Below are 12339 nucleotides of genomic sequence, written 5' to 3'. Positions count from 1 at the left end.
CAGAAATCAAGGACAATAAGTCCTTCAGGTATGTAGGAAACAGGAGGAAAACAAATGGAAGGGTGGAGCCATTGCGTAATAACTCAGGACAGCTGATAACTGACACTCAGGAGAAAACTGAACTCCTGAATGACTACTTTGCTTTGGTATTTCACTGGACTAAGGGGAAAATCGTACTAGATAAGGTTCAGAATTGGCATGGTGGGAATGACTGCCTTCCTACTTTTGATACTGAGATGGTGTGTGATCAGTTAGAAAAGTTAGACATAAGTCAACAGGACTAGATGAACTTCATCCAAGAGTGCTGAAGGAGCTGGCTGAAGTCATCGTGGGACCTCTGGCAAAACTCTTCCAAAACTCGTGACACTTGAGGGAGGTCCCTGAAGACTGTAAGAAGGCCAATGTTGTGCCCATCTTCAGTAAGGGGAGGAGAAGGGGACCTGGGCAACTATAGGCCAATTAACCTAACTTCTATCCCAGGGAAAATCCTGGAAAAATTCATCAAGGAGTCTCTGTGCAATACACCTGCCAAAGGTAGGATTCTGAATGACAGCCAGCATGGCTTCATCACAGGCAGGTCTTGTTTTACCAATCTCATCTCTTTCTATAACCAGGTAATTCACTACCTTGATAAGAGAGAGGATGTCAAAATTGTATACCTAGACTTCCAAAAGGCCTTTGTTCTGGTATCCCATGATGTTCTCATGGGAAAATTGGAGGATTGTGGGCTTAACTGCAAGACAGTGAGGTGGGTAGGAAGCTGGTCATGGGGTAGGACCCAGAAAGTTCTAAAGAACAGATCTGTGTCATCGTGGTGAGAAGTGGTCAGTGGTGTCCCACAGGGGTCTGTGCTTGGTCCATTGCTTTTCAATATCTTTATCAATGATTTGGATGTGGGGGTGAAGAACTCACTGGCCAAGTTTGTGGACCACACCAAGTTATGGGGGAGCATGGTCAAACTTGAAAATAGGCTGCAGATACAGGTGGACCTAGACAGGCTGGCAACTTGGGCGAAATGAAACCAGATAAAGTTCAACATTGAGAAGTGTGAAGTGCTGCATCTGGGGATGAACAATCCCCAAAGTACTTCCAGGCTTGGCGGTGCCAAACTGACTAGCACCATGACTGAAAGGGACTTAGGGGTAATAATAGACTATAGTATTGACATGAGCCATCAGTGCGATGCTGTAGCTAGAAGGGCAAAAAGTATTCTGGCCTCCATCAACCGATGCATCTTAAGCAAAACCAAGGAAGTGATTCTTCCACTTTACTCAGCTGTGGTAAGACCACAGCTGGAGTACTGCATCCAGTTCTGGGCACCGCACTTCAACAAGGATGTGGAAAAGCTTGAGAGTCTAGAGAAGGGCCACCCATATGATCAGATACTTACAAGGCAAGCCATATGACTTGGGTCTCTTCAGCCTAAAAAAGGGAAGGCTGAGAGGGGACTTGGTAGCAGCTTATCACTATAACAGGGGAATACATCAAGGGCTCGGCAAACAACTGTTCACTAAGGCACCCTTGGGGAAAATTAGGAGTAATGGTCACGAACTCTTGGAAGAGCATTTCAGCCTTAACACTAGGAGAAACTTCTTCACGGTTAGGGTGTCCAGACTGTAGAATAAATTCCCTCCAGAGGTGGTGCAGTCACCTACCCTGGAAATCTTCAAGAGGAGACTGGATGTTCACCTCACTGGAGTCACCTGACCCCAATTGTTTTTCGTGTCTAGTACAGGGGAAGCTGGACCTGATGATCTTGTGAGGTCCCTTACAATCTGTGAATCTATGAGAAGGTCATAAGACTTCTTTATAATGGAAAATATTAATTAATGTTGCATGTAGGGCTTGTATAATCCCTTCAAGTCCATTGACTTTGGTTTATAAATCAGATCTTAATGTTTACTGCTTATCGTATCTAATGACTGAATTTTCACTTGCAATACTGTAAGACAGGAGTGGCTTTCCTGAACTCAGTGGAATTACACTAAAATGAAACTGATGTATATAATATGAGAATGAGGCCATTGAAATCTGAACTGTGAACACTGCATTTATATTCATAGGAAAGGATGAGAGAAGAAATACCAAAAAAAATCCAGAAAAGCATGACACTGGCTAAAAGTGTTCATAGTTTATGAATAGTCAGTTTAGAAGGAAAACAAAGTATGCTTTCTTTAGAAATAGTGCAGAGCGATGTATGGTATTTCATCCCAGCTGAAATAGATCTGTGAGAGAATTTTAGAGTTTGTGACATTTATAATTTTTCTATTATGGACAGAAAGAGATCATCTCTGAATCAGACTAAATGGATAATAACGAATGGGAAATTACACTTAGTTCCAGTTTGTTTCTGATAGCCTTGCCTTGGCCTTGAGTCATAATTGCAATACAGATTTTTAAGGGCACATGCACACATTTGCAGGATCCAGTCTACGATCAGGATCCAGTCTATGATCATGCAGCTTAGTTTAATGTTCATCAATGATGGGACCCATACTGGGAATGCAATCTAAGTACATCAGGATAGGGAGAAAGGGTGAGTAAGATCAAAGGGGACTAGCGAGTCCTCTGGGGAGTGGGAGTTGGTGAGATTGGGTGAGGCTGGTGAGTCCATGGGGGGATGCCTAGGGGTGGGGGGTGAGGGAAGGCGAAAGGGCTAAAAATGACTTGTTCAGGGTTGAGTGGGGTCTAGAAAAAGTTGGATTTTCCCAGTCCTGGGGCTGTATTCCAAATGTGTACACAGGTTTGGTTAGATCAGGCATGGGTTAGCTCAAATTACGTAGTGCACCTCCTTGGCTGAACTAAATTAGATCAGGCTATCCATTTTTTACCTACTCTAAACTCTCTGAATGTATGTACAGTTCAGCACTTAGATTGACCTAACACTAGTTAGGTCAATCTAAGTGTAATCTCTGCACGTACTCTAAGGCTGATGCATCTGCTAAATCTGAACATATGTATTAAATATTTGGAGACTTAGTTAATTAACTTTAACATTATTATAATCTCCTTAACAGTATTTCAAAATAACTGGCTGTGATTAATAGACCATGATAAGAATTTTGATCAGTCATGATCTAATGGTTTTTTCCTGTAAAAAAAAAGAAGAATTTATTGTACATTAAAATTACTTTGTTTGAATTATTTAATTGTAGATTTCAATCTTGTTTAAAAATGCAATCTTCATCCATTCAGTGACATACAAAGTTAGTTTCTTCTGTTCAAACGTTTACAAACCTATTTCCTTTTCTTCTGCCATTATATCATTTAATTTCATGTGGTTTTAATGAGTGACTGTTTTCAACAGTTTCTGGGAGATTCAGTCAGCAATATTTCATTCGGGAATAAAAGCTAATGATCCATAAATTCTTAATGCCATATTTTTATAGCCAGTAAATTAGTCTTTAATGGGTTCAATAAGTTCTGTGATGTATGTCATTAATTGTTAATGGTGTTTTAACTAGATAATTGTTGTGAAAGGTTGTTTATCATCACCATTGGTAAATGACTGATCCTTGCAATCTGTTCTGCCTCCTATGGCTGATCTTACCCTATCTCCCACCATATACTGAAGATCAGGAGCATGAGGCAGAGATCAAATAGCACATTCAAATGTTTCTAGTGGATAAAGAACCATCACCTACAGACCGACAGATTTAATAAGGTCAGATTAGTTTTCCTTTTCCAAATGGAAATACATCTGTATCATATCCTAGTGCTCTTTGCACATAGCACAGACACATTATAAATCACCCTTGTCTGAGTAGTAAAAATACTTGCGCTTAGATGGAAACCAATTCAGGCATTAAATTACCTAAAGATTATCCTAGCCAATGATTTAGTGATCTGAGTAGCAAGTGAGGCTTAGATAGTCATTAGTATTCTCTCTTTAGGATAAAGGGCGTAGTATTACCCTAACTACATGAAGTAATGAGAGAAAACACTTCCCTAGAAATGCTGAGTGAGACAGACTCTTCAGCATGTAAAACTAGCTGTAGACAGCAAGAGTCACCCCTTGACTGGAATGATTAGACAGAATGCAGAGCTTTATTGATTGTTTCAATTAGAGAATACATTTATAAGGTCAGTTATTTCTTTGATCCAGTCCTGTTTAATTAAATATAATATCTATATGAAGCCCTGTTTCTCAGAACATAGGAGCTGCTATTTATTGGGTCTGACTGTAAGTCCATCTTGCCCAGTATCCTATGTCACACGGTGGCAGAGAGTAGATGCTACTGATACATGTTTTCCTAAATGTTGGTGCAGTTTAAAGTTACACATTGGTGAATCAGTGAGTGAAAGCCAGCTGTAGTAACCTACTCGAGGAAGAGCAGAAGAGCATATACAAAAGCAGAGTCCAGAAGAGCATATAAAAAAGCACATGGTGAAGCTATTGTATGCATGCTTTCTCTTGAATTATCTTACACTGCCCTGTTCGTTTCTAGTCCTCCTCACCCTGACTACTCTGCTCCTTAATTACTACAACTCCAGGAAATTAATAAGGGTTCACTTGAACCATGTGAGTAGAGGCCTAAAGCACCAAGTGTTGCTGCACCCACTTTGCCGAGAATTCAAAGAGAGATTGAAGAGGATGTTGGGAAGTATATGAAGGATGCACAGCATACACCCACTCGTTCCATGTAGTTACACTCCACACACTTAACCTAAATTACAACAGTTTATTTAACGGGCTAATTGGTCTCTCTCTCTCTCTCTCTCTCCCCCTCCCCCCACCCCCCCTTCACACACACACACACACACACACTCACTCACTCACTCACTCACTCTCTTATTTTCCACTTCTCTGTTGCGTAATTAGTATGGGAACTACTTTGAGAAGGAAGAGATCCAGATTACAGTCCATGCTCCATGGACTGTACAGCCATTGGTTAAAATGCAGAGTCCTTGAAACAGGGGCCAGAATCCAGACCTCCTCCTGTCCACAACCCCAATTCTGCTTGAGGTGTGCGCAGGAATTCCCCACCCAGTTGGGAGCTTGCTGCTAGCTATTGCACCACTGGATTGGGTCAGGGAGCTGGGACCTGCCCCTCCCAAGCAGCTCTTTCCCAGCCCTGTGCCCCAACGCAATGATTGAGGCATGGGGCTTGGAAGGAGCTATGGGAGAGAAGCAAGGGGACATTGTCCCCACCCAGGCTCTGGTAGCAGAGCCTGCCCCAGCAACAGGCAGCTCCCAGGGGTAGGGAACCATTTCCCACCCCTGCTTACCCAGCTGATCAGGAGCAAATTTGCTCCCAGTCAGCTGTCTACATGTGCCTTACTGTGCAGTAATTACTCAGAAGTTAATTTGCTACTTGCATTTGCAGGTAGCAAATTAACTGCCAAGTACAGCAAATTATTGTGCAGTAAGGGTCTGCATGTGTAAATACAGATGCTTACAACACAGTAATTGTCTCTACTGTGCAGTAAAACATCTCATGCAGATGCACCCAGTGTGTAGCTAAGCATTCATAATTTATTATGAAAGGTAATAGGAGGACACATTTTCCAGTTATGGCAAAGTACTACATAGAACAGACTGTCCTCATGCATTTGTCAGCAAGTCTGTCTCTGCTCTTATAGGCTGCTTGCAGACATAAAAAAAACCCAAACACTCTTTACTTTAAATTTGATGCACTCCCATGCCAAGCCCAGCACATGCCCAGAAGAGGCAGGGCATTACTCTGATCTGGCTTTCCAGCATCTTTATAGATCAGGTGCTTTTTAGTGGGGCTTTTTTGGCACTTATCTAAAAGGACCAAAAAGCCTTGAAGGTGCTTCTCAAAAGTGGAGCACCTTCATTAACTGGTGTCTGCTCCAGTGGCTGGGCTGCTGCAGCCCAGTCTCATGCCTGGTGCTGTCTCAGGATGGGAGCGGGGGACAAAAGCAGGGAAGAGGGCTTGGATTGGTAGTTTCCCAGCCTGCTCCAGTTTACCTACCCCTACTCCAACACAGGCTGGGAAAAAAACAGTTCAAGCTCCCTCCCGTTCCTTCTCCCCTGCTCCCATCCTGAGACAGCACTGGCTCTGGGAAAGGCACAGTGAGGCTAAGGGAAGAGGTTCCCAACATGAAGCCTCTCTTGCTGGATCAGCTCAGAATTGGAGCTTGATTCCCAACCCAGCAGCTAACATCTGGTCTAACCCATGGCACTTTCTGTGAAGTATCATGAGTTAGAGCAGGGAGCTGCACTTCTGTCTGTGCCTATTGTCTTTACACTAAAAGTCCAACTAATGACAACAAATGGGGCCTTGTGCAGTTACTCATGTAAAGCATTTCACTGGGTTGTTCTATAAATTATTAGTTTTTAAATACCTTTGAGGTTTACGAAATGAATTAATTCTGTAAAACTCATCAGTTGGGGAAATTGCTTTGGAAGCATTTTGCAAAATCTAATGTTTCACCATATGTAAATCTCCAGGAAACAAGCCTACCACGATCTTAGCTTAAGCCTTCAATTCCTACTCTTGCTTTGCTCCTGTCATAGAAGCTGACCATAATCTGTTTAATAACGGTATAGTCTATTTACAGTATTCTAAACAAAACAGACCCTAAGACAATAATTTTTTTCAGTTGTTAATGAATATAATGTTAATTTTATTAGTACTAAATGGGCAACTTCAGTTTTAAAGTCATAGGCTTGATAGGGTTTTCAAAGGAACCTGAATTTACAGAACCACAAGAAGGTAGGTTGTATAGGACACCTAGACTAAGAAGAAGGTTTAGGCCTGGGGGGGTAAACAGGCTGTATTGGGAAAAGGAGTGCCTCCCTGCTCCCATCCCCAGCCTCTCCCAATGACATCAGCAGGAAACTACACTCTTCCCAAATTCTGCTATTATTATTGCCAGGTTTAAAGGGATTCAGTACATTGGTTCCAGTGGCCCAAATGAAAACAAAATAGGCTGCATCCAAAATGGTCCCACAACTTCCACCTCTGCAATGTGGCTGGGGTGGGTGTAAAGCTATAGTATCATATGAGTAAAAGGGATCACCTGGGTTATCATATCTAGTTCCCTAGTATCACAGGTACAATGTCACATCATCCTATCAAAAGATCTCATGCCCTGAGGTGTCTAAACTTGGGCCGCTGACCCAGTGGCTCCAACCTCGATCATGGAGATAAATTTATGCCAGTTCCAATATTAAAATCAACTGTACAGCTTTGATATATAGCAAGTCAGGACTAAATTAAAAATTGGTAAAAAAGCAGAATATGTTCTTTTGAGATTAAGGCAAAAATATTTTGCATCTGGTGAACAAGCTGGGATTTTGTTTTCATGTAGACTAAATAAAGGAGAAACCCAGCATTACATACCAGACATCTAGGATAATAATGGGACAATAATCATAAGCACCACAGAGGAGTGCACAGGATTTCAAAGGCTGAGTATCTTTATAGCCATAGTGGAAGTACCAATGATATGAGTCAATCTAACTCCCTCCAGTATTTGCAGATCCCTACAGTGCTTCCATAGGATAATATATTGCTGGATGCACCTACCTCATTACAGGAACTGAAGGTGGTTTTTTCATGTCTAATGCTGGGAAATTATCCAGCTTAGGCAGTCAGTTTTTAAAAAAAACATGTATTAAGATGTGTGAAAAATTTAAATGATAGAATAGAGACCAGTCCTATGAGGTGCTCAGAACCTTCTTCCCCTTCTGAGGTCAGCACCTCACAAAAACATGCCTTTATAGTGGTATAGTAGTTGATTGCCAGTGCTGAAGTGGCTTGTAAGGAGTTGTTATAATTAAATTCATATTTTAAAAAATCCAAATTGCTGAAGAAAGTACAAGCCTCTTTCAACACGTTTTCTTTCTAAAATGAGGACAAGTTTCTTTATTTACTCTCAACTCCCCTGACCTTAAGAACTTAATCCTCTGACCTCTAGCCATAGTAATAATTCTTATTCTTGTGAACACTGAGTTTGACATTAGCTCACATAAGAATTAGGATTTGCAGATGGTCCTCTGTGACCTCTGGCAAATCTCTTAATTTGCTGTGGCTTAGCTCCCCAGTTCCTGCATAGGTCTCCTATGCAAAGCCAGTATAATACTATTGCCTTCCCCTCGGTCTCTCTTGCCCATCAGTTTCTTTGTGAGCTCTTTCAAGCAAGGAACTGTCTTGCTGTACACATAAGATACCTGGCATGATGAGTCACAGATCTTGGTTAAGACCTATAAATGTTACCCATTATTTATAATATAAGTAATAAAGACAAAACGAAGGACTTAAATATTTGATCATATAATTGTTAGACGGTGGCATCTAGTAACTTCTGTAGACCTTTTCTCTTAAAAAATAGAATTCCATACAAAGCAACCATATGTCATATGCTATCTTTAAACATGGCAGGGGAAAAAAACTTATTTCTACATCTTCTCCAAGGTGGTTTTACCCTCACACATGTGCTCTTCAATTTTCAAAGTTCCCACACCCACTTTCTGCTTAGCACCAGTAGAGTAACCACCAGTAGAGCAACTGGGACATGAGCTCCAGGCACTCAGTGAAGGGGCTTGGGGAATGGAGGCAGGCGGGGCTGAGGCTTCAGCTATGCAGAGTGGACTGGGGACAAGATGCTGCTGCGGGGGAGAGGTGTCACTCTCAATAGCTAGGTTAAACCTGCCCTGGCCTTGCAGCTACTGCCAAATTAAGAGTTTTACACTGTCACTTGGCATATTAATCTGCAGCGGGTGTGGGGCCAGGGAAGGGTGTATCTGGCTGATGGTGGCAACACCTCCCCTTACAGCAGCATCCTCTCCATCTCTGGAGCCTCAAGGCCTCCTGCCTCCATTCCAGAGGCATAAATCCTATCAGGAGGCCTCTTCTGTTCAAGGCACAAACTCTGCCAGTTACATCTCCACTCAGGCATGGTTGCAGGAGGGTGCACTGGTACAGTTGCACCGCCTTTCATTCCTGCTCTACCCAAAGTTTAAAACCAACTGCCTGGCACTGGCAGCAGCGTTTCTAGCCAGGCAGTGCTAAGGGAGTCACTTGAATTCATGGTTCATTATAATCTACCTGATCCCTTTGAAACTGTTCATTCTGCAGGTGTTAACAATCCCCTCTCCTTTTTAGTGAGCTTGATGTTCCGCTAAACAAGCTAGTCTTTCTTCTGCAATTCTGCTGTTAGCTTCTCATGGCAATGTACCTTCTATTTCACAGTGGTAGGTAAAAACCATTAACTCAGGTATGAAAACATTAACTCAAGTGAGGAAATAACTTTCAGTGAATCATGGGATGCACTGTCAAGATGCTCAAGAAGGCTAGATTTTGTTTTATGAATCTGAAAAAGATGTACATTTAATTCTAATGACTACAGGACTAATGAAACAACATCTTTGGATTTTTTTTTGCCTAATTTATTGTGTTTTTATATATAATATATAATACAGCAAATGAATGCCCATTCTAATAGGTACAGTTATTTGTGCTTTGGTGTTAAACCTAATAATATAGTCCTACGCCCCTAGTATATTAGAAAAAAAGCTTCTAGTTTGTTTTTAACTGGAGGAAAAAATGTTATATGTGATGATCAGCGATCCTGGTTTTCTCTGATAAAAAAATCCCCAATTTTTGGATTAAGCCCCCCCCCCCCCCCTTTTTCCTGTGATTAAAATGAAACTCCACTAATATATAATTTAATTTTCATCATGGAAAAATGTGGATTTTGGTTTACTTTTTTTAATCTGAAAATTGGGGATTTTTTTATCAGAGAAAACCAGGACCTCTGGTGAAGATGCACCACACCACCTGCAAATGCGTCAACAACAACATGTACCTTCCTTTCATAGATTTCATAGACATTAGGGCTGGAAGGGACCTCGGAAGATCATCGAGTTCAGACCCCTGCCCAAAGGGCAGGAAGTCAGCAGGGGTCCTAGAAAATCCTAGACCCACCCATGCCTTGGCCTGGCTCAGTCCCAAGAGTTTATACCCTGTTTGGTTCTTTTCCCCAGAAGGCAGTGGAGTCCTTCAGGTTAAATATGTCCCTGGCTCATCCCAGTTCGTGAGTCCCTTCCTCTCCCTACTAGGATAATTCAGGATAACAAACCTCTATTTTTGTTTCCCTTACAGAGGTAGTTTTTATCATCCTTTTGAAAGATAGAGAATATATAGTGCATGTTCTGGTTTATATTTTAAGTGGGATTTTCTTGAGTGCTCAGCACTGGTTTAAATCTACTCCCACAGAGTAGGAAGGCAGCCAATGCTGAGTGCTTTAAATAATTCCGCCCTTATTATTCAAGCTGTTTGACCCATTGAATAAAGATGTTTCCTTACTTTTTTGCAGACATAAGCAATTTCTTCTGTTTGCATCATCCTTGGCTCCCTCAAGGGTTTGTTTTGATGGGGACAGACTACATTCAAATGCCTGAGATGCTCAGTGCTGATAGTGACACAGAGTAGCTACTAACAGAGACTTTCCTCCTCCCCTAGTACCTTGTATTCCTGTTTCCCTGAAACCTTGAAGGTTTGGTCTCTGCTCCATCAGCCATATGCAGACTTTTTAGCTGGGTTCAGAGGAGTGACTAGGCATAGCTACACGTATGGAAAAAAATAGTTTACTGCATTCATTGTATGCACGTCTGCAATAGCTCCGATTTCAGGAATTGTAACTGAGACCAGAACTTTATTAAGCAGGCCTGAAGATCAGCAAATGATTCTACCTTTAGTTTTGTGCTTTGTTATACAATAAAACAATTAGTATTAGATGAATTTCAGCAGAAAAGCATTATATCCATCCCATTTTTCCTGAGACCGTCTTGGATTTTGGAGGCCAATCCCAGGCATGGGGCACAGATTAAAATTGAGCATCCCGGGTGTGGGGCACAGTCCAGCAGGGAAGGGAAGTAGTGTAGTGCCCCAGGAAGGCAGCCAGGCAGGCTGGCTGTCCCAGCATGCCACTCTGCCTCCACCTCTCCCTGCAGCAGGCCACCGACGTAGGAGGGGAGGAAGAGGGGAGCGGGGAAGGGGGTGATATACCAGATGTCCTGTATTTCCAGTAGGGATGGATAGTTACCCTAAATCTAACAGACTTGTCTGATTCACCACGTCACTATTCTATGGCTTTCACTGGAGTTATACTGGGAGAAAATTGCAGTGATGCAGTGGTAAACTAAAAATTCATAATTTTACATATATTATCTTTTGTATTTGGGAATAGCAACACTTGCTGTCTCATATACGTGGCCTTTTTTGGGAAAAATTATTCAGGCCCAGTGAAATACAGCCTCCATGTTCTTGAACACAAGAGTGTCAGCACCTCAAACCTGGCCAAACACAACCACTGATCCTGGGCTGCCACTCAGACTGGGTAAGGCTGGCCTGAAGCCTCCATCAGGGCCTAGCCCTCTGTCCACTCCATGTCACCAGAGTGGCCAGTCCAGGTCATTTGACCCTCCACTTCCCCCACATAAACTCTTAAGCAGGAACAAGAAATGTCTGGGCAAAAGGGCTTAATCTGATACCAGACCACTTTGCTGTTCCCTCTGCCTTGCTCTCTGACTCTTCTTCCTGCTTGATCTCTTGGCTCCTTGACTCAGTTTGCTCTCTGACTCTGCTCTATGCCTGATCTCTTGGCTTTTTGACTCAGCTCATTCCTAGACCCCGCTCACAGACTGATCATGTGACTTGTGACTAGAGTCTTCCTGTTCCCCCTGGCCCTGTTTGGCACCTTGATCCTCCAGTGGCCCCTGACCTGGCCACCAATGACCTGGTGTGACAGTTTGGCTGGAGCACCCATTCAGTGAGGAGGGTCCAGTCTGAAGCCAAAACCCTGCTGGTGTTCTTGGACCTGTCCACCTCAGATGCTACAACCCAGGGAGACTTGAAGGTTAGACAGGATTAGCTGAACCAGCTTGCCTTCTTCTGACAAGTACTAGATGCCTGGGTGCAGCAGTTGCAGGCCAAAAACCTATCCCTCCAGTCTGAGGTGGCATACTACCAGGAGAGCAACCAGCACTGGTATGAGGAAGCATGATGGTTGGGAAGAAGATTGTTGCACTTCATAGATTCATAGATGTTAGGGTCAGAAGGGACCTCAATAGATCATCAAGTCTGACCCCCTGCATAGACAGGAAAGAGTGCTGGGTCTAGATGACCCCAGCTAGATGCATATCCAACCTCCTCTTGAAGACCCCCAGGGTAGGGGAGAGCACCACCTCCCTTGGGAGCCCATTCCAGACCTTGGCCACTCGAACTGTGAGGAAGTTCTTCCTAATGTCTTGTCTAAATCTGCTCTCTGCTAGCTTGTGGCCATTATTTCTTGTAACCCCCGGGGGCGCCTTGGTGAATAAAACCTCACCAATTCCCTTCTGTGCCCCTGTGATGAACTCTCCAG

This window comes from Alligator mississippiensis, chromosome 1 (genome assembly GCF_030867095.1).
Source record: "Alligator mississippiensis isolate rAllMis1 chromosome 1, rAllMis1, whole genome shotgun sequence".
NCBI lineage: Eukaryota > Metazoa > Chordata > Crocodylia > Alligatoridae > Alligator > Alligator mississippiensis.
The sequence above is the reverse complement of the archived record's forward strand: the minus strand, read 5'-3'. Positions refer to the sequence as shown.